The sequence below is a fragment of the Falco naumanni genome, chromosome 8, assembly GCF_017639655.2.
Source record: "Falco naumanni isolate bFalNau1 chromosome 8, bFalNau1.pat, whole genome shotgun sequence".
Taxonomy (NCBI): domain Eukaryota; kingdom Metazoa; phylum Chordata; class Aves; order Falconiformes; family Falconidae; genus Falco; species Falco naumanni.
Genome location: NC_054061.1, coordinates 857767 through 881098, shown reverse-complemented (window position 1 = coordinate 881098; position 23332 = coordinate 857767). Strand labels below are relative to the sequence as shown.

General features: G+C 42.5%; 1 long non-coding RNA gene across 1 annotated transcript in view; it reads left to right on the top strand.

Moving 5' to 3' along the window:
* Window positions 1-23332, top strand: part of LOC121092245 — an 85733-nt gene that overhangs the window by 19019 nt on the left and 43382 nt on the right. Inside the window, exons 2-9 of the long non-coding RNA XR_005829231.1 lie at window positions 3576-3617; window positions 5690-5870; window positions 6838-6984; window positions 9424-9607; window positions 13673-19416; window positions 19527-19949; window positions 21764-21853; window positions 21943-22024. This is a non-coding gene — a long non-coding RNA (uncharacterized LOC121092245). The remainder of the gene's footprint in view (window positions 1-3575; window positions 3618-5689; window positions 5871-6837; window positions 6985-9423; window positions 9608-13672; window positions 19417-19526; window positions 19950-21763; window positions 21854-21942; window positions 22025-23332) is intronic.

Here is a 23332-nt window from a genome sequence, read left to right as displayed (position 1 = left end):
GAACCCTTCTTCTGGGGTTTTTATGTGTTTTTTTCCAGTTACTGGTTCTTTGAACCAAAGATGGAAGTGCAGCTGTTGGATGATGGCTTTGGGAAGATGCCCCATCTTCTTTTGGTGGGTTTTCTCAGGCAAGGCATGCCTGCCGTGGTGCACATCCAGGTGCCAGGGTGTGCTGCTTGTCCTTCCTCCTCTGCCTGGATGGAAGAGGCAAGCTCTGTTCATCTGTTGATGTTTGACACATTCGACAAGTGACAGCGGGAAAGTTCAGGATATATTTGGCATTTCTTTATTTGGCTTTGAAAGCCGTGTAAAGAGCGAAAGCAACAGGCTCAGGTGCACAATACTAATTTTGTGTTGCAATTTCATTTAGACAAATTACTCCTGCAAGTTCCTAATAAAAGCAGATGTTGGCATTGTCAAAACTAGTGAACAATTCTGATAACAGGAGCAGCTATTTTTAGTTTTATGTTAACCCAGTTCAGCCTTACATCAAGTTGTATTAAACCCAGAAGATACAAATAGGATCCATGCTGGTTATTCATTTGCTTCAAAATGTGCCAAAACCATCTCTTCTGCTTCACATAGTAGGTGGGATAAAGGAGTGGCTGGAAGGCAAGTGATTTGTCAAATCTCAAGCAGCACTTGTCACCCAGTGTACCCGTAGCTGGTGTGGAAGCATTAATTAGGGGAGCGAGCTCAAGCCAAGAAACGAGCGCAGCAAAGGGCCACCAACAGTGCGGATCAAGGAACCTTCCCTACAGAAAACATCTTCTGCGGGTGGGCTGGCTTGCAGCACTGCGTGGCTGGGTGGCCGGCAGCCTGGTCTGTGAGCTGCCTCCGTGGGAAGGGGCGTGATGCTCGGTGCTCGCCAGCGTCTGCCTTCAAGCGTTGCAGGCACGGCAGCGGGAGGGAGGAAAGCCCTCCCAAGAGGTTAAGTGACCGGTCCTGCATCAGGAGTGATGCGTAGCCAGCGGGACAACACCATCCATCCCTTGTCGTTACTGGTCATCTTTGGCCTTCCAATATAATCAGCATATATTAGGATTTATTCCTATGTGATTTGAAGACTAGCAGTGTGCAGCCTGCCTTTCCAAAGGGGACTTTCCTTTGGTAGTGGGTGTTAGGTAAGCTGTGTGAGAAGCACAGCTTGTCTAGTGAAGTCTTGAGCTGCTCCAGACTGCAGCGTCTTTTTGGGAACTTCATTTAATCATCTCAGTGGTTACCATCTAGAATTATATTACAGGAAGATTCATTTTCTCCCAGAGCAACTTAAGTAAGGAGAAACATGATGTAAACACCGAAAAACTCAGCCCTGGCTTCCCCCTTAGCTTAGTTTAAAGCATAGAGAATAAGCTTTATAATGATTTTTCAGTTTTGTCAGTTTTTTGTTTTCACTGACTCCCTTTAACAAATTTTAGATTTTATCAACTAATAGTTGCTTTGATATTAAATGCACTGCTGCAAACAAGTAGCATGCACAATTAAATCTCTATTTATACCCATTTTTCTCTTCATGGGAAAAGTTTTATTTCAGCTCCTTGTTATTTTAAAGCAATTTGCAGAAGAGAGTACTGTTAGGAAAATTAGGCTGATGGCATTTGGGTGAGCTGAACGCGCTGTTAAGCAAATCAGAAATTAGTATAGATTTCTTTCATTTGACTTCATTTGCTGTGGATCAAATTTGATACTAATGATAAAAAAATAGGCCAAGCTTTTAAAAATATTGAGGTCTCTGTGGTGAAATGGAACAAAAGTGGCAAGAGAAAAATTTGGATTTTTTTTTTTATCCAAATTGGAATAATGTTAATAATTCTATTATCCCTTGAAACCAAGGTGCAGTCTTTTCTTGGAGCACATCACACGTGCGTGAGCTGCCTTTCTGCACTTTGGAGACGGGGCGAGATGATCTTTGTGAGTCGCAGCAGGAGGCAGAGGCACCTGGGTGTGCACAGCCACTCTGCCCGTGCCGTGAAGATCAGCTTTTAGCTCGCAACATGCAGAACTGCCTACTCTGCCGCTTCAGAAAAGCAGGAAAACAAGTGGATGACTTTGGTCTAGCAAAACCGATAATATTTGGGATTGCTTTTCCCTGAAGGTTTGTACTCTGCTGCTTCACACTGAACTTGGTTATTGCTGTGTTGCAGAATGCTCGTTGAGTCTTTGCTTTTGTGTAACCCTCTCCTGCTGGGGCACGGTGGGGCTTGGCCCTTCGCAAGCGCACGGCTCATGTGTTACGGGGAGGCACGGTGCCTGCGTTGCATCTTGTCATGGGATTCATATATACAGGATAGGAGAGAAAGGAGCTGCAATTAAATGTCCTGATTCTACAGTTACTTATATACCTGCCTAATAGCAGTTGGAGTATCCGAATTAGTAAATTAGATGTAATTAGTACATTTGGCTGAAGTATGGAAATGTGACTTGTGGATGTTGTAACACCAGGAAATATGGAGAAGCTGCTTCTGACTAGCAAAATAGTGATAAGCAGACAATGCAGAAGGAGAAGAGAAAAAAAAATCAGGAAAATACGAGACCTCCTCACCCAAGAACATCCCTGAAATGTTGCTACTTGGAGGCTTACTTGAAGTGGTTTTTAGCTGCAGCAATATCCTCCATCAGAACATATTGCATCAGAACCCAATATAGTATTTGCAAGGTAAATGATAACTTTATGGGGTTTTTTCAAAAGCCTTTTCAGTTGTGCAGTGCTGAGCCATGAGTAAGCCCTGCAGAGTGCCTGGGAGCAGGACCAGGGCTCTTTCCTGTGCTTATCTGATGAGGTCCTAAATGCCTTGGATGCTGTGGGAAAATATGGGAAGGTTCCGAGTAGCTGCTGGAAAGCCTGGTGGTTTCATCAGGAGTGTGAGTACTCAGGAGATAGTTGAATCGATCGTGTTAGAACCCCAACTGACTCCTGTGAGCTTGATCTGAGAGAACAGGATCCCATGCAGAAGGTGAGACAGGAGACAAGATTCAGAAAGGGTTGAAAGTGAAGCAGAACACAAGTTTCATGCTCACCATCTCCTAATCAAAGACAGCCACATACTGAAAGGTTGCTTCACCTTATTTTCCTTCCCATCCTTCCATCGGACATGATTGAACTGGGATTCTTCCACCTGCTCCCTGAGTGTGTACCAAAGATGTACTTTGATTTGAGAATGGGATGCAATTTTTACTAGAATAGTAGAAATTATGTCAATAGTTTAACAGTTGTAAAATTAGAAGGAAAGAAAACCCCTAAGAGATGAGGAAATAGCTGGTATTAAAGTAATAGAATAATCTTACCCCGTAATAGTATTCTGTGCAGCTTGAAGCAGCTCTCTTCAGCTGGTATCTGTCAAATTGTATCAGGAATGTAAGGTGACATTATGAAGTCTCCAGATACATTTTCATGTCATTTAGCTGATTTCTGTCATGTGATAAATTGCATGTTTGTGAAATCAGTGTTCTGTACTGTGTGTATTCTGCGTTGCCAGTGTCAAAGTTCTGTGCTAGAGACAACAGCAGCCATGCATAAGAGCTATTGCTTTGCAGGATCTTACCACCTTTATTGAAAACCCTTATTCATTTTCCAGGCTTGGTATAAAAGATTAATGAGATACATGAAGATGCACAAGGTGAGTCTTCTTTAATTCTGCTTAATGATATCTCTGCTCTTTTTTTAAATGTGAGGTAAAAGGGAAAATTAAATCCTAGCGAGAGGTGAAGGCACAGGCTTTTGTTCTCTTGCTAGTGGTGGTTAATCCCAGGGAAGACCTGTTAATTCCTGGTGTGACTGGTAGACAGCTCAGCCCTGGCGCAGGTGGGCTGGGCAGGTCACAGGCGATTGGATCCAGCCCATGCACTTAGCCTGACCCTTATTACCCCTCAGTTCTCTGTCTCCTCCTGAGGCAGGAGGAGAACTTGTGGGTCCAGGGAATACTTGCCAGTGATGGGATGGACCCGCTGCTGTGGAGTGCTGGGGTAGGGTCTGGACGTGGTTTTGCGGGAGCGGCTCTGCGTTCGTGCCGGGCGCTCCAGTGGGCTCTAGGCAGCTGTTCAGGCATCGGCAGATGCATGCGACAATTAATCCTGGGAGGTTTTAGAAACCCATAAAAATTGTCTGCTGCCCCCAGAGCCCCTGGCCTGTAGGAGGACATTGAGTGGGAATGCTTTTAAAATTCCCTGAAAGGTACTAGTGATTTTTAACTGTATTGAATTATTTAGATGGAGCCTTTTGGTCCTTCGGCTTCTGCTGCAATAGCTATTACTCCTCTGGTTTGAACGACGGGTGGTCAATCTCCCTCTCTCACCTTACAAGTGTCCTGTTGTAGTTTGTGCCTGTAGGCAAAACCATTCTGGTAGAACACAAGATAAAAAGAAAAGCATTTTAATGACTATTAATATGTCATAACTAGTGACAATGAGTCATCCACAAGTTTAGTAATGGCCTACAGATCAACATACATCACTAGGAAATCTGGTTCAGCATCGTTTCGACCTGGTGGTTACCTTGTGGTAAGTTGGACACCCTCCCCACAGCAGCTCCTTGTGAGCACTGCCTTCAAGGCATGACTGCCCTCACACCAGCCCAGCTTGGTACCCTTCGTGACAGCACTATTAATCTGTTGATTTTTGCTTATGCTGTGAAATCAGGAGTGACTGTGACTGTTGGTACATTCACCACAGCATGAATATAAGCATAAGTAAGTACCAACTACACCTGGCAAGTCTGACGTGCTGACTGCGGGTCCTCAAAGCCTTGATTGAGAGAGAGACTATCCTGCCTAATTTTCTGGTTGTAAAAACAATTAGTAAATAAATAAAACCTTTTTCTTCTGATCATGTATTTTTTGGACAAAAACTATTTCTTGACTTAGTTTTTCTTGCAGCTTATCAGCTTTTTGCATTTTCAAGTTTTCTGCCCTGGGTCTTGTAAGATAAGCTAACTTTTGAGAAGAACATTTACCAGTTCTATTTCAGATTCAGATGCAAAGTTTAATGGCTTTCCTGAAGACCCAGTGTAATGTCTGACTTGTTTAGTAAATCTGTCCCCATAAAAATCAAGTTTAAAAGCAAACTCCTAATTACTTGTATTGAGTATGATGTTTGATCACAGGTAACACGGAGCTGCTGTAGCAATCATATATGTTAAATGATAATACTGTGCTGCTGTTGGCTCTATGCTGGCTAATTTTCAACACACCAGTGATTGGTGTAGGGTTTTAATGGTGTCACGTGAGCTGTGCTGTATAGTTAAGCCTACATCTGCTGAAGGATAAATCATCTGTTTGAATAGTCAAAATTAATAGGTTTGGTCCTGTGTTGTAATTTACCTCAAATTTTCAAATTTGTTATTCCAAAAAGGGAGGAGAACAGAATGAATAACTCAGAAATGTGTCATTGCATAATTAAACTTATTTATGGCTGTACCCATCTATCTATCTATCAAAATCTGCAGCCTTTCCTTCCTCTAGAACAGCATAAGGCTTGTCAGTACTTTTGACGCCAACGTTTTAAAAACCTTGGCTGGTCCCTTGCAATCGTGAGCTGGTAGGTGTTAGGAAAGGCACAACAAATTTTGTACAGTGACTTTACTGCCAAAGAACTGAAGAACATGAAGTTCATCAGGCAACTATTGCGGAAAATAATCTGAAGATATTTAGTAGAAATGAATTATAATTCATCATATTTGATCTGACTCTTGCAGGGAAGCATTTGCCATCTCTCCAGAGAAACTCTCCGAGCAGCTGTTTGTCCTGGGAGACGCACGAAGCAGGTGAGGTGCCTCGCTGCTGTCTCGGAGAGCTGAAGCATTGAGGACATAAATCAAATCCATATAATGGAGAAGCATCACATGGGAAACACAGACTTCAAAAGAGATTTTAATGGTAGGTTAAATTCTAGTTCTAAGACTGATAGTTGAATGAAAGTACAACATAATTATGGATTACAGGTATGAAGTTGCAGAGCGGAGCAATTGCAGTTGTCTCTCAATGTACGTCTCTTGTCAGCCTGTACTGGGGGCTCTGCTCATTGCACCACTTCTGGGGAGATGGAGATGATTCCAAGTGCAGCTAAAATGATTAAATCTAGAATGGAATTTATGAGGAAAGATTAAAGAATTAAATATGTATAGCCTGGCTAAACAATGACTTAAGGGGAAGTGTAACTCTTTATGAGCGTTTCAAGGTTACCAATACAGAAGACTGGAAGAACCATTCAGCATGTCACAGGCAGAATTGCTGAGAGTAATGAGATGATGTTAAGAAAAAATAAATTTTCAAATGCTTGCATCACCACGTGATCCGATTTAGGTACAAGGGAAAAACAAAATCTAGCTGCATGGGGATGATAGGCATGTCTTAGATCGGTGGAGACCTCTTCAGTCTTTTGGTTCCCAGATTCTTTCCATAAAGCCCTTGCACCTCTTGCAGAAAGGCAGCCAGCACCCTGTGCAGCTGCACTGCCCACCTGCCAGCAAGGAAGGTTTGTGTTAGATCCACTTGCACAAGAACTCTAGCAAATGGAGACAAGGCTGAATTTTCTGCCTCTCATAGTCCTGGTGTTTAGACCTGTACCCAAGTATATAGCTAAGTCAGTTTTGGAAAACATACTTGGGAAATGATAATCCATACTGCATTGCATTCCCCCACACTGTGTGGCTTGGGTTTTCTTTTGTTTTCTTTTACTCTTCTTAGATGATCTGAAGGAGAAAAATAGGTTTTTTTGAAAGGAGCTTAACCCTCATGTTAGGAATCATTTGTATTTCAAAATCCAAATGTTATACTGGCCAAACACCAAACTTTTATTTTTCAATTACCTTAGTTCACTTTCTTAAACTACTTCTTTTTCTAGGCAATTTGTTTTTATACCTCATCCAGAGCTCTGAAAATGCAAGGAGGCTTTTTTATTGTTAGCCTTGAGCAATGACCCTAAGTTAAACAGCATCAACTGAGTGTCTGCAAGTTGGCTGAAAACGAGAAATTTCTGAAGGCTGTTAGGGTGAGTAACAGTGGGATGGAGCACCCCTGGGATGGGTGTCCTGACACGGCTGCTGCAGCCCTTCCTCAGCTCTGGGCACAGCAGTGTGTTCTCTTGGGACCGCCACTCTCCCACTGTGCCCCTGGTGAGACCCGTCATGCCTGGGGAGAGGGCTAACACATCCTGCGTCTCCAGCACAAAGCACAAGGTGGGACCTGGGGTCTGTCCTTTATTTTCCTAAGGTTTAAACTGAAATGAGAGCCAGCTTTGCCGCATCGCTGTATTTGGATGGAGTACAGAGTCACAGAGGACTTTGGGTTGGAAGGGACCTTCAAGGATCGTCTTGTCTGACCCCTCTGCCGTGGGCAGGCACATCTTCTAGATCAGGTTGCTCAGAGTTCTGTACCCTCAGGTAGAGAATATTTCATTGCTCTCTATGGGAATTAGGTTCATACATTAAACAAGAAAAAAAGGTAGTAGCCTCTAGGAGCTTCACTAATATATCCTGAAATAAAACCTAAAAAGAATATATGAAAAGCAGAGGAAATATCCTTATTAAATAGCCAGGTTGAAATATGGTTGTGTGTTGATACCTCCTGTATCCTGAGGTAGAGAATATTTTGTTGCTCTCTATGGGAATTAGGTTCATACATTAAACAAGAAAAATAGGTAGTAGCCTCTAGGAACTTTGCTAATACATCCTGAAATAAAACCTAAAAAGAATATATGAAAAGCAGATGAAATATCCTTATTAAATAGCCAGGTTGAAATATGCTTATGTGTTGAGAACACACAATGGGATACAGGCATTTCAACTATAAAAAAAATTAAAAAACACATTATTTCCCAAAGATAGGTATCATAGATAAAATTGCCTTCATACTTCAAACTAATTAAAGTCCATGAAATATGTTGCGACTGTCAGTTGGTATTTACTTTTCTCTTGAACCACCTGATAATGACTGCTGAATTACCTGAACGGATGATCTTTTGATTTCTTTGCACGTCCATGTCACATGTTATGCTGACAGATATCCACAGAGCTGTGAAAGGTGATGGACTTAGTCTGAGGTTTTTTCTGAAGTCAGTGGGACTTTTCCATTGAATTCCAAGGCTCTTGAGTTAAACCTGCTCTGAGAGCCTCCTTCAATGCAACAGCAGCAGTCTGCGATTTTCCCCTCTCTTTCTTAAATCTTTTTTCTGTCCATGGAGGAACCTTGCTGCGGTTTTCACATGGACGCTTCTTGTATCTCCAGGCCATCACTGGTGCCGAGACCATGCTCGGAGCGATGCTGTCCCTCCAGAGGTGGCTGGGGATGTCCGGGAGGGTGCAATGCAGGTGTTCGAGGATCGCCTGGCCAGGAGGCAGCATCCTGGCTGCCTGCCTGAACCAGTGAAATACATGGGCAATAAAAGCAGGCTGCACTTTGAGAAAAGGGGCTGGGGGAGGGGGGCAGAAAGGCATTTCTGCTGGAAATGGTTATGTTTCCGCTGCACAGACGATTTTTGATCTATTTCTGTTGCCCTTAGAAAAATGAAACTCCAGGTAGCGGTCCTGCATCTTAACAGAATTGTCAGCAAATGACTTTTGTTCCAATGTTTTGGTGCCATTTTTCCTAAGCTGCCTTTATAATGAATGGTGAATCTTTACATGGCCAGTACGAGTTATTGAGATCCAAATCTGTTCTGGAAATTGTCTGTCTGACAGCCTTTTTATTGGCAACAAAGCTATTTAAATGAGAAACCTGTGCAGGAGATGAACTGGCTGCCCCATGTGATGGCAAACGGAAGCTGATGAATTCTGCACGGGCAGTAAGGTGACCCCTTTGCTTTCCACTCTAATTACTTTCCTGTCAGATGTTCCATTAGAGTGACAGGGTCCCAAGTTCCCAAAGATCTCTGTTTTGTCTTAGAAGATTAAAAGGTGGCAACTATTTTCAATATGATTATCATCATTATCTCTAGGAGATTTTATACTTCAGAAGTCAAAGTCATAATAGACCAGCTCACTGTAATTATTTCCAAATTGCCTTAATGTATTTTCCAGAAGCTCTTTTTGCACTTTGTAATTTATTTATTTGCTAAGCCAATAGCACATTAAAATGCTAAAATGTCTCTGAACCTGTATGAAGCCAGTCTGGTGGTAACTTGCATGGGCTTTGCCAGCATCTCCTTTACCCACCAGTAACCCCATCCATTTTTTATTAAAGTAGCATTCTCTGTGTTCTCTCTCTGGGAAGATACCTTGAGGGATGCCTCTTTTTTTTTTTTTTTTTTTTTTTTTCTTTAAAATTAAAAGAGATTCCATGATTCTGCAAGGTTTGTTGTTGTTGCAGTAATTCTCTGTGCTGATGGAAATGCTTGTAAAAACATGTACTTAAACCAATAGAAGAAAACATTCAAAAACGCAAAAAATGCTCAGTTTCTCAAAAAATGCTTTTTTCTTTTTTTTTTCTGCAGGCATGTTTCTAAAGAGGAAGTCTTGATGCACCAAGGGATGGAAATAGCCTGTGGCTACCTAGCAGGCTCGGTTTTCTCTATTGCAGAAGCCAACCCGCCTTGGGAGAGCGACCAGGGTGGTTTTGGGCACAGTTGGTGAACGTGGCTGCTTGCATCCCAACCACATCTGTTCCCTTTCTTAATGGTGAGTAGAGAACGAAGAGAAGATATGCCCTGTGTATTAAACTGAAACTAACACAAATAGCGTCTAAAATACACTCAGCTAATTGTTCAAGAGTAATTTACGGACCAAGAGTTATGCTGCAATAATTATGAATAATGAGTAAACCATGGCAAAAACGCTAAATGGCTTGCAGACATTTTGTGAACAGAAAATGAGGCTAAATTCATTGAATAAATTAATTGCTATGGTTTATTCTCTCAGCTTTAATCTGCTGCCTGCTGAAAGAAGCCTGTGCAAATGGAAAAGCTGGTCCACAGCCTTCATTTTGAAATGTGGCTGCCTCGCACTGAATAGAAGAGAAAAGAGGCCTGAAAGGGTTTTTGCTGTGTTATAATAATGTATCATGCTTGTAACACAATTTTCACCTTCAAAGTTTTACCTGCCCTTTGGGATTGGGCAGTTTTATAATCCCATTTTATTAGTGAGAAGCAGATGGAGAGCCTGCAGGGAGGAGAGGTGATTTTTCCCAAGGTCACACATTGTCTCTTTGGCAGAATTCAAGTTGGAGCTTGGGATTTTTCAGTCCCTGACTGATGCTTATGATATTTTTCTGTTTGAAGACTTCCCCCTCCTGCAAAAAACATGAATACTGGGAGATGCACAAAACAACCCTAAGCAGATTTGAGGCTTCGCCAATGAAAATGCAGAGAAAAAGGAGGAATGAGAAGACACGTCCCCCAGCCTGTGTTAGAAGATCAGTTCTAGTAAAGAGGAATTATATTTTAACAACCAGACAGATTGTCTCAGATTTACTATCTTAGAGGACAGCAGTGAAGGCAAAGCATTTTTCTGTAAGGATTATGATTACCTGACAGGGCCTTATCATAACCGGGAGAAATGACCCTGATTTAGAAAAGATCTGTTAATTTATGAGTAGCTGTTGCTTTTTAATAGTACAGTTTTTTCTTCCTGCCATTAATATTAGTAAAAATAAAACTAAGGCCCATGTCTTTCCTTGGATGGAATTTGTGATTTAAAATGAAATTTGGAGAGCCTTGTAGATCAATTCTTGGATTTTATAAGCTGCTGGTAGCAATTTATGTGGATGTGAGACCACAAAATCCTTCCTGGTTCTGCGCACAAGCTGCCTGTCATGCCCTAGCTCCTGGCAGCTTTTTCTCTCCCAACTCGAGCAGGCATGGCTGGGTGCCTGAATGGGCATCCTTGAGCTGGACGGGTCTGGTGACGGTCTGACAGCTTAGGACAAGCTCTTTGCTATTAATGGGGCTCAGAGTAGTATCACTTGGCTCAGATTTATGCACTGTGCAAGTCATCCCTTTGAGGAAGCTTTAGTGTTCCTCCTTGGGCTAGGACTGACGGCCCCTTTCTGCTGATATTTATAGCAGGGCGCTTTTACACCCCGCTTGACTCGTTGCATAGTGATAGTAAACAAATCTATAAGTCCTTTCCCATTTAGCTCCCAGTCTGAAGCGAGCTGTATAGCATAGCAGCCCGTGTAGCTCTAAGGGCAAGCTGCTGCTGGGGAGTTTTGTTAAACGGAGTACGATTACCCCATCTGGCTTGATCATATCTGCTCGGATAATCGAAATAGATTTTTCCCCTCCATTTGATAAAGTTTAATAGAGCAGAACAGAAATCCAAATGTTAACATTAATCGTAAGGTGAGACAAAGGGAGACGCAGTTGCACCGCTGACGGGAAGCTCACCAGAGGAGCCCAGGCTCAGTCTGCCCCAGCTTGCTGCCCAGCTGCAGCAGCACTGCCCGGCGGGGGGGGCTCCACACCAGTTCCCCGCTGCTCCCACCCTTGCTGTTGTGGAGTTCTGTCTCCAGCAGCCTCTACAAAAAAAGCAGTCTTCTCTGTTGTGGTTAGTACTGCTGGAGCAGTTATAAAGGTTAGGTTTTGCTGCCGCTGTTGACTTTAGCATGCACGTTTTGGTGCATCTTGCAGCTCTTGTATGTTCAAAACACCTTTGCTGTTCTGAGATTGCATTTCTAACTGTTTCTTACCAGAAGCAATCTAACCCTACTGATGCCCCCAGCACACACTGAACTTGCCGGTGTGGGAAGCCTGGTGTACCAGGAGCACGTCCCTCACCCTCCGGGCTCGCGCAGGGGTCTGGGCTGCTGCTCGTTTACTGCTGCGGGAGGCTCTTAACTCTCCTTTGCTGTTTCAAACGTTAACTGAGAATCAAACTTTCTGCCTTCCCTTACAATAATACCAACATAAAGAAATTAAAATAAGTGTCTGTTCTGGATGTACCTGAAGCCATAAAATGATTTGTATATAAAATCAATCGAAATAAGTCAGAATCTTTTTCTCCATGTTTGAGAAGGTTAAACCTCCAGCAGCAATGGCAGCAATGCATTGCGCTTGGAGTTTTGCAGACAAAATGTCACTCTCTTATTTTATTATACAAAGTAGTCCACCCTAAATTACGTTTTCTTTTTTTTAATTTATTTGCCTGAAAAAGATGGCATGGCATAAATCATCTCGTGTAGGTTGCTGGGTTATTTACATTTCAGAGGTTGTTTTTAACTTTGTATTAGAAAAGAATTTGCAATTGAGAAGCTTTGGGAGGCATTAACTTCTGGTGATTGGTTGTTCTCAAAAGGTGATGAATGATGTTCATTTTGCTTAGGACAAACATCCCAAAGTTTGTGTCTTTCTAAAAAAATTATCTGGGGCAAACACTGAAGGCCAGTGAGCGATGCTTTCATCTCAGGAAGTAATTCCTCTTGGAAAAGCAGGATATTTGGGATCAGAGTTTGCTCTCTGAAGCCATCTGCTTGGCACTGTTGCTGCAATGCAACATCTGCCCCATGGAGGTCAAGCCGCTTCTTCGCTGCCTTGCCAGAAAGAAGGTGGCAGTTGGAAAAGTTTGTTGTAGGAGGGTGGTTTGAAGGACTGCCTCCGCTCTGGAGAAAGGAGAGTCATCCCACAGGTCTTGCCAGTGTTGCCTGCTGGCACTTGTTGCTGTCCTTCATTACAGCACTTGTTTAATGGCATCTGACAGAAGGCAACTGGAAGTCTGGAAGGCTTTAATGAATCTTCAGATGACTATTTTCTGCTAAAAAACGAGGTGAGAAGCTGTATCTTAAATTCAATACAGCATGTAGCCCATAGGGAACAAAACAGCAGAATAAAATGTATTTTATTAGCAATGAACTGAGGCTGCACATGAGAGAACCCTTTAAATATCTGACATGTTGAATGCGTTATATTCCCCTTCAGGAAAGAAGTATTCAAAGGGATAGAGCTGATGAACTGTGCTTATTAACTTGACTTGGTGGTGATGAGAATGGTATTGACAAAAAGGCTGTGGTAGACTTCAAATGCATTTGCTGCCATCATGGAGTTAGAGCACTGCTCTGGCAAAAGTTGGAATTACTTTACATATTGATGGAAGGTCTCCAGTGAGAGGCCCTCATGTGAAAGTGAGCACAGTTCAGGAGTTGAAAGCGAAGCAGTAAAACACATCCACTGCCTCCAGTAGGTGGGAGCTGGAAAGCGTCAAAGCCAGCCCCAGTGCAAAGGACCTGCTGAATCAAGGGCTGGAAGGGACCTGCTGGAGGAACTTCTGCACTCGGCGAGCTACAGGAACTTACTCAGCAGTATCTGAATACACTAGCCACTTTTTGGATGGAAGCTTAATATTCTACGCATAAATGGTTGCCAGTGGAACTGGATCTTATACTGAGTTTCTTGGCAGCATCCACTAGCCCTCAGTGAAGTCTCCAAAAGCTATTCATGAGGATATCACAAAGGAAAGGATTCTGAAATTTCTGGGAGACAAACCTGTATATGACACTGTGGAAAACATAGGCAGTGAGTAGTAATGTCAAAAAATATCTGTCTATACACTCATGAAGGTGGAGAACAATATAGCATGCTCTATAAATTAATGTCTATATCTATTCTGGCATAGCCATATAATTTATAGGTTAACTTGGAGTATTCACAGAGAGGTGTAGTTGTCATTTTCCTATTTTTCTACCTTATTTTTTGGTAGAATTAGTATTCACTGAATTGACGTATATATATTTTTGTACTTTCTGTTGCCTAGGGCTATTCCACTTCAGTCTTTGATCTTGTCAGATCTTGCAAACTAAGCTGGTTGGAGGTTAGCCAGTGCTTGGATGAGCGATTTCATAGGAGTTCATGATGCTGTGAGAATTGTTTGTGTCTGAAGACGGCACCTTCTGCGGTGAGTCAATGCTGAACAAATACCCCAGCATGGAGCCAGGGTGCTGGAACGCCATGGGCTCCATCTGCAGAGGATGTGTAAAATGCAGCCATGCAATCTGATTTCCTACGAACTGCAGAATGGATGTCCTGGCCAAAATCAAACGTATGTAATTAATCCTGCATTCAGATAAGATATTACTACTTTTCACCTTCTCCTAACCTGTCGCTGAGGTTTTCTGTGCATGGCTGCAGCATTTCAGAGAAGGATGGAGAAGGAGGTTGTGTTGGGAGATGCTGACAGTTGCTTCCATGCATGTCCAGTGTGCATGCGTGGTGTACAGTGCAGGTACAAAACAGATGGCCATGCAAATGTTTGGCCATTTAGAAATCTGTTAACACCCACTTGCAAAGTGTCGCAGCCTGTTTGTACACACCATGTCCCACAGGCTCCTCCTTCTCCTGAAGGGGAAGGTGGTGCAGCTTAGCACAGAGGTGCTCGGGGATGTGTCTGCGAGCTGCCCGGGAGGGCGACCTGGGGGGGCATGTCTGAGGGCTCGCGGTGCTGCTGGGGGAGCAGCCGTCTGCGCTGGGAGAAGCACTTGTGTTAACGTGGAAAACAACCATGGAAAGCTGACCATCGTTTTTAGAGCACTGTGGGACTTTTATGGCAGTGTTCTGCAAAAGTGTCTCATTCGCTGCTAGTGAGTGACCCCCTAACCACATTGACAAGTAATCACTCACATGGGTAATCCTATTGATATTAGTTGGGCCAGAGCTGCATCGTTATAATTTAGCAAATAACTATTCAGTTGTTTAGACTATAAGTGTTTCTAATTTATGTAGAAATAGAAGTAATTTCTGTCTCATTCATTAAAGAAAACGTGATGTGAATTATCACTTACTTAACATGTGCAGAAAAAGGCAGATTTTAGACAGCACAACACAATAAAAAGAATGAATCTTTTCCCACCAGTGGTAACGGGAGATTCGTGATTGATGTTCTTCATGTTTTTCTCTTACCAAACTGGTAAACTTAGGTTGACTCGAATGCTGGCTGCTTTCCAGATAAGACATCGTCAGTCAGGAATACCCTTTGTTTAGAATTCAGTTAATTCTTTAGTTAGTGGTGGATGGGCTCTGGTGTGGTCTTGCAGAGCTGCATGGCTTTGCGGAGCTAATATCAGCAAAGAGCCAAAAAATATTTTTGCTAGAGATGTGCTGATACAACTCTGGGATCACATACAAAGTATGGAGTGGCTGAAATAACCTCTTGTATTTTGTGTTGACTGGGATACAGCTCTGCTTCTTTGGAAGCTACTGATGTCCACAGTCCTGCCAAATTCCTGTTTGGAAATTGGATCTCCCCTCCTCAAACCTCCCTGCAGTTCCACCCCGATCAAATGTTGACTGTAGCATATAGGCAGGGACGCAACATTCGGCTGCTGCCACACAGTGCCCTGCGTGACAGGGAGGATTGTCCCTCTTTTTGGGTCCTTCAGGCCTCATGAACTCTGAAGCAGGAGCAGCATCACCATGTGAGCTCACAGTCTGTGTAAGCACGCTAATGGTCCCTGTTTTCAGCCTAATGAAATGCTGGGGGTTTAAAACTTCTGTTGGGTGTGAAAGTGGTACAGGTTGCCTGCAGAAAAGTTGGGGCCTTTTTACAGCTTGTAAAACAATTTTATACTGTTTTCTGCTGAATTGACTGTCTTGAATCTCAGCCGGTGGAGGGCATGGTAAGGTGACAGTGGAACCGTTTCCCTTGGTGTCCCTGGGATCACCCGCACATGAGGAAGTGCCGAGTCCTGTGGCCAGGGACGGAGACTCTCCTCCAGTGGCTGGTGGTCTTGGAGGTGAGGGAAGAGCCGAGAGGCCGTTTCGGGTTTGTGATTTCCCCTGGTGCAAGGCACAGCCCCCTCCCCTGCAAAGAGCAATACCTGGGGCTGTCACCGGCTGAATTACAAAGTGTGGAGTGGGTTGGGGAAACAACAAATGCCTTCTAAGTTAAAGAGGAAAGAAAGCAATGAAGCACTCCAACAACAACAAAACCCAGACCAAAGTGTTTATAAATACATATGGCACAGCTTTTCGGAAGCCACACTTGTATTTATTTTGATAGCAGTGCTGGAATGCTATTTTTGTCTGTTTCCCCCCTTTATTCCTACCGTTAAATACACAGTGAGAGCTTTCCTAATTAGGGAAATAGAAGTTTCAAAGAAAAGACTTTCCTTGTCAAGGCATTCTCCCACACTTGGGAGATGGATGCCTTTTTGATAATTCCTCGGGGGTTTTTTTAGGAAAAAATGTGTTCCAGCTGCAATTTGTACATGATCTCCTGAGTAGCAAAGGTAAATAGTTTAAAAAGAAATCTCTGCAGGTAACACAGGAAGAAAAACAAGCTGATAACTTTTGACAGATTGATGGCTTCTTCCTTCATTGAAATATTCATAGAATAGCACATCTATTTTCTTTTCATGGATGTGCTTGTTAATGCTATATCATCTAACCTGATCTGTATGGGAAGTGTATTTATCCTAGAACCATGGGGCATTTATACTGTTGACTTGTCATCAAGAATAATGTAGAGGACAGGTAAGATAATTTCAACTCTATTAAGGCTTGAGAGATGACTTTACATATTTTGATAATGGGTCACTCAGAGTGAATGGTCTGAAATGCTTTTGTTGCATATTTGCTAAAAATACACCCTGTTAATGTGTGTGTGTGTCCCGCCCTGCCTCCCCCCTGTCTTTCCTCTGTTTCACTGTTAAACGAGGGCACCTAGAGGGTTGCCCTGGGACAAGGAGACATCAACAGCCACTTTGGGCTCACTCAAGGGACTAACGAGGGAAAGACGTGAGGGTGCGTGGGATCTGCTGGTTCACAGGTGGTATTTGGTTCAAACAATCCCAAACTGCTGGTTCCCCACTTCCCCCTTGTTTGTAAAGAGAGATCAGTGTTAAGCATGGTGAGATGTCTTTGGGCACAGTCAGAACTGGGGACTGAGGCAACATTCCCAGTTGCAAAGGTACTTCATCTAGTGACAGCCGACCAGGGGTTTATTTCCAGGCCTATTGAAGCAGCTGGTCTCCAAAAGCCCTCTCCTAGTCTTTATCCGGTGGCCAGCCAGTTTGCAGGCAAGACTATGTTCATTAACTGCTATTGGTATTCAGGCGTCAGAGGAGCCCTGCTGCTTTGCCAGATGCTCTCCATTTTCTGTCTGTGCAGTTGATTCCTCCTAAGCATAATTCTTTGTAACTGCCTTCACGACATTTCATCTGACTGATTCCCTAGCACTTCCACCATCATCAAGAATGTTTTGAATTCTGATCTTGTCTTCCAGAGCACTGGCAACCACTGCCAGCTTGCTGTCATCCACAAATTATGTTGGTGTCTTCTCTGCTCCAGCCCCTGAGTCTGAGCAGGAGCACGCCATGGGTCTCCACTTTATCTGTCCCCTCATCTTCGTGGGGGATGCTAATAAGCGCTCTTTGGCTGGTGATTTTCAACATGCTTCATAATTTTGTTATGTTCATTTTATTTAGATTATGCTTTTTGAGCGTTATGAGAGAGTTTTATGGAATTGTGAATAAAGCCTTGCTAACTGAGAGGCTGTATCTCACACTGCCCCGGTGATGAGGTCCTTTGCCCATTCTGTATTCTGTGCTTTCCCTCCCTGCCGTGCCCTCCTCTTCCCTTACCAGATCAAGTTGTTCTTAAGTTAGATTTCATTTCTATTATTTATTCTTGAGAAATGTATAAAAACTTATATTGGCTGTGTCTCTTGGGCCACCATCTAATCTTCTAGGTGATAACAACTTGATTGATGAATAATAGATTCCAGTATCTTTCCAGCTGCTTAAAAGGTGCTATAATTTCTAAATGCATCCCTTAAGATAGAGGTAGCGTTTGTCCTTCCCCAGGAGTTAGCTTTTAATCAGTCCAGTTGCCTTTACATTATTGAAAGCTTCTTTTCATTGCAATATACAAAAGAAATATTTGGAAATAAGCCATTTATGATGTACAAGTGTGTAGCTTAGGGGCCCAAAGTTTTGGTTGCTGCAGAAATCCTGTAAGTGATATTTGCTGCTCTGGAAAACTTCCTAAATGTTAAAGTAGGCAAAGTCGTCAACTGAAGGGACTGAAAACACATACACAAGGAAATTAACTGAATTGCTGAGGTATAGATCAGTAGCGCAACGGAGATTAAAAGTCATCTTTCTGGAATCCAGATCAAAACTTCGCCATTGCTCTGATAGCATTTTTTTGACACTGGGGAAAAGACAGAAAAATAAAACTGCTCTCTTGGAAACATTCCAAACTGAAGAATAACATGAAATGTGATATAATAATTTCAAAGGTATGGATTTTAAAAATCCTAGTAAGAACTCTGAAACCAGATTTTTTTTTCAGTTATTCTGTATTTATAATTTCAGTATGGAAGGTAGCTATTGATACACTTGCCTCATAATGCCTCCAAGACACTTGGAGAGCTGAATTTCATCTTCTTCCATTACTGTGGATACAAACAAAAAGTGGTTATGAATCACTCTTCATTGATAGAAGGAATTTATTTGTCCATTTATTTTACTGGAGTGTCTGCTGAAATTGAAGTTCTTGATTAATGATCTACAGGAGGTAATGCCGAAGAAATTTGCTTTTGCAACCGCAAGGAAGCTCTGTGAGGATGTAGTGGGTTGTGTATAATAGTGACCCTAACCAGAAATGGTAATATAAACCTTACAAACACACCAGGGTAGAACATGGTGTGGAGACAAGGGTCACTCACTGCTGAGCAAAAGCATTGCTCCGGCCACAGACTGATACGGAAATGCGTTGGGTGAAGTTTTCAACACCCTGCTTGTCAGAAAGAATCATTAAGGTAGTTCTACTAGAAATGTAAACAGATCTCATTTGCGTGTAGGTCATTGCTACAATTATTTCCCAGAAACTTCTATCTCTAACAAGATAATGGAGCTAGTGTAGTGCAAGGAGGATCTGGTGGCCAACATTAACCACAGCTTTTGGAGCAGGGTCGCCCAGGGCTGCCGCTGCCCTTGCTCAGGCAGACTCTCTTGTGCTACCTTTTTATTTTACTTTCTTCCTAGTTCTTTTTTTTTTTTTTTCCCTTGCTCAGCTTATCCTTTACCATACAGGTTATAAATTCTCCCTTCTGCTATTTTCTGGCCTGCACCCTCTTATTAGCCTCTTGCACTTGCAAAATGCAGGTATGCCAGACAGCCACTTTACTCCTCTCCAAGATTATTTCTGCCTGTAGAGCCATTGCATTCTTTAAATAGCACAGTTTTTCCTGCTTGAGTGGATTTTCTGAAATTAAAAGCCTTTTCAAGAGTGCTGCTCCATTTTATAAAGCATACATCGCATGGACTGTTTATTGTACGCAGATTTTATCGAACTCGTGTTTCAGCATGTCCTTGGCTTTTCCCACAGCCCACGCGTGGCCGTGGGGCCAAGGGGGGGATTTGTCCTCAGTTACCGTCTCATTCCTCCCCCTTTTTATCAGTTTCGGGATTACCAGTGTTACCAGAAGGTAAGATGTCCTATCTGCGTGGAAGATTTTACTGAAATCGGTGGATGTGGTTTTGTGTGGAAAGGAAAAAGGTAGGCAAATAAATGGAATTTATGTGTTCCTCTTGCAGAAGCACAGCATCTGATGAACAACATCCTTATAAATACATGGGTTTACCTGAAAATGTTTGCTACTTGCACAGGTACTTGCCAAATGTGCCCCGATCGAGCCCAAGTTGACCTACCTGCAAGAAGGTGAAGCTCACCTCCACACCAAGCATGTTCCTCAGCTGGGTGCTCCAGCCTGGGGCCGTTCACTGCAGCTGGAGGCAAAGGCACCTTAAAAATGTCATTAGTCCTGTTAAGAAGTTTGGTGGAAGTTGTCCACTGAAGTCCTGGGCCAGCTAAGTCCTTCTGGGTCTTCATTTGACTTCAACGAGAGTCACAAAATCTGTCACAAACCCCCTGGAATCAATACTTGGACTTCACCCCAGGGAACGGGAGGTGTGATAACGTGCTAACTGCAGTTCTGCCTTCTGATGTACCTTTTGCACCATCAGAACTGATGAAACATTTTATGGAGAAAAGAGAAAAAACAATAAATCAGGGAGTATCCCCCTAGGCTGGTGAGTACATGTGGTGTGATTAAAATAGTGATATTAACCTAAAATAGCGTTATTAACCTCAGTGGAGGCAAACAGTGGATTCAGAGTAGAAAAATAAAGTCCATGCAAGCAAACCTCAACCACCTGGAAAAAAGTCTTGACCATAAAAGAAAAAATACAGCAGCTGTTACACGAGGCTTTGTGTCTAATGGTCCAAAATACTGCCAAGCATTGAACAACGTTTTGTGTGCAGTTACTTCCCTATATTAAAAATAACACACCAAAGCATTAAACTGAAGGTATTTACACTATATAACAACTTCCTTATTTACATGTATGTCCTTGCTGACTGGCTGTGGTTGTTTCTGGAGAGAAGGCAATGGCAGGAAGGCTGTTCGGGAGAGATGCTTATGGGATGCTGCAATAATTTTTGGCTGAGCATATATAATTGGCTTAATCTTAAAACAATTTGCTGTATCAATAATGAAGCACCTCTTAATGGACTTTTGACTGGTCAAGTGTCAAGGCAGATTGTGTAGCGTGGAGCAAAAGGAGAGGAACAACTTCTGTCATTGCATAAACTCATTGCAGAGCATGAATAAATCAGCCTCTCTTGCTGGCAACCATTTCATACTGCTCTGAGACTTCTGAAGTTAACTTCCTCTGATGTAACATATGCCTGCAGTTTAAAAGCAGCCCCATCCTTTTAAGAAAAAGCACCTAATTTATGCACTGCTTTTAACTTTTATTAAAAGAGCATGCTTATGAACTCTGAAAGAGAGAAATAGCTGAAAATGGAGGTTATTTTTTCTGCCGGGACTGACATGAGCATCTACCCGGAGAAGCTGTCGGGAGTTCACTGCATCTCCAAACGCTGAAAGGCCTGCAGTGTTGCTTTGAGGTTTATATTTAATTGTATGAACTGTCTTCTGTTATAAAGGCTCTGGGTAAGGTCTTTCTTCACTACCATTCAAATATTACTTCATATTTTTGATCTGAATTTCACATACTGTCTTCTGGGAATTTCCATACGATTCTGCTCTGGAATGATGCTATTAATAATGCTGCTGTGTGCTCTTGTGGCTGTTCCCCTGCCCTGAATGCTGTGTTTCCTTATATCTGAGACACAGCAGAGAGTTTTAGCACAATTGCATACATGAAAATAAACTACAGCTATGCTGGTAAAACTCTTCATAATACTTCAAATCTGTAATTTGCTCATGAGTCTGGATAGCAAGGTTTCTGTGGCTGTAGAATATGGGTGAAACCAAGATAATCTGTTTAGCGAATTAATTTATACACTTGATTAATCTTCTTTGGGGTGTGCATCACCATGCTCCACCTTTGAAAGGTGCTGAGGGTTTCACTCTGAGAAAAAGCTGGTAGATTTAGGGACAGCTGAGGATTTCAAAGCTAAATGTTTATTTGCCCCTTCCCTACTGGGAAAATCTGCACAGTGTTCAGAGTTTTGGCCATGTTGAAGGTTATAATTATCTTTGCTGTTTAGAGATTTCCCTAAATCTAACAAGAAAAAGATTGGATTTGATTCCTCCTCAGAAAGCAGATGCTTGCATTATTAAAAAAAGAAGAAAAATAAAAGCCTCCCCCCCCCAGTTCCCATGTTATGCCACAACAGGAAATACTGTGTTCTGAATAATCCAAATCCCAATGCAGTGTATTTATAAGTAAATAGAGTAGTTCTGTCATGTTCACATCTACAGGATCGATCAAGGCTGCCTGGGAGAGTGAGAACCTCTGTGTGTCGACAACAACCCAGTTAATACTGCCCTGCTGCTGACTTTTCTTTGTTTCATTCTCGTTTTTCTTAAATGCAGGCAACCTCCCTTATAACGAATGTCCCTGTGCCCAGTCATCTCTTTGTTGCAGCATCAGAAAAAACCAGACAGATGTTACGATTTGCCTAGGTAAGATAAATAATGATTAGGCGGTGGGTTTCTCATCTGAAGATGGATTGAGCAATAGAAGCCATTCTCTCTGAAATTTCTCTTTTCAGGTGGCTGAGAAGCAATTTCAAGCAACAGGGAAGTTCTGACCAGGTAGCGTTCATCATTTCTAGTAGAGAAATTAGTCATGATGTAAGTAAATAATGGAGAGAGTGTAAAAGGCAGAGTGATGCAGCATTTTTCTTCATCTTTTGATTACTGCGTTGCAAAAACAATTGCCACAGAGCAGTGAAATCTGCAGCACGGCAGCTTTCTCTGCAAAAAGATGGCAGCGTGATTAGGCAGGAGATCACCTCCTGTGAATGCCTGCCCAGTTTTATAACCAGAATACACTCCTGGTTTTGTAAACAAACCTTTTAGCATCTTCTAAAAGGCTTTCCCGTCCAATCGCCCATGCCCCCACACTCCTGCTGAAGGAGCTTTTCTTTTCTGTTCCCTTCTGGTTTTGTACAGATTGGAAAGTCCAGAAGTGCAAAACAGCTGTGAAATAGGTGCCACACACCACATCTCCAGGACTGAATGGCTGGGAAGGTGTAACTTTATTTCCAATCCAGTTTTGCAGGTTGCAGTGATGGAAGTGCACTGTTCAGGTGTTCAAGGTTCTAGGGCCCCTCTGAATCAAGTAAACAGAATTATGAAACCAGTGCAGCCCTCTCATTGAGGGGACACCCCCCACCCCCAGGTAGTAGGTCCAAAATCTCCTGTGCTTTTTTGAGGTACCAATAAAATACTCCTTATATATAATGAGTTATTCTTCCATATACGCTGTTTGTTGCTTATATTAATGGAAAGCATGGTCTCTGGTTACCGTAACTGGTACCAGTGCAGATGTCATGGAAGGAGAGAGCAAAACCACACAAAAGTCTTGGGGATTTTAGCTTGAGGAAATGGAATTTTGTAGCTGTATGGGGTTTTCTTTGCCTAGATTACATCTGTTGCTTCATAGAAGAGACACTAAACCCGTTTCTTTTGATCTGTGCAGAGACCTGGATAGGGGTTTGTGGTGGTTTCTGAGGTCTGTCTCATGCACCTTTTCAGTTTAACTTCTTTCGCGTCTCATTGCTATGGGAAAATTACTTTTGCTGCTTCTTCTATTTCCTTTTCATTCATTGTTTTCATATGGTCCTGTGCAGAGTTGTGTCATTCAGCTCAGCCACACAGGAAGCTGCCAAGGTTAAAATTCAGGTTTTTTCTCAGAACCAAAAACTTGGAGCTGTTTCTTGTCACGCTTCAAGAACGGGAGGAGTAGCACTGGCTCAAAACCTGTTGGTTGTAGTTTTCCCATTCCTTACAAGACTTTAGAAAGTTTTCTTGCTCATATTGATTGAAAGCGTGAACTTTTGAAGATTTTCTTGGGAAAACAAACTGGTTTTGGTGTTCAATGTAGAGTCAATGACACTTAATGTGAGGTCATAAAACTGTTCCTGATTTATTTATTTA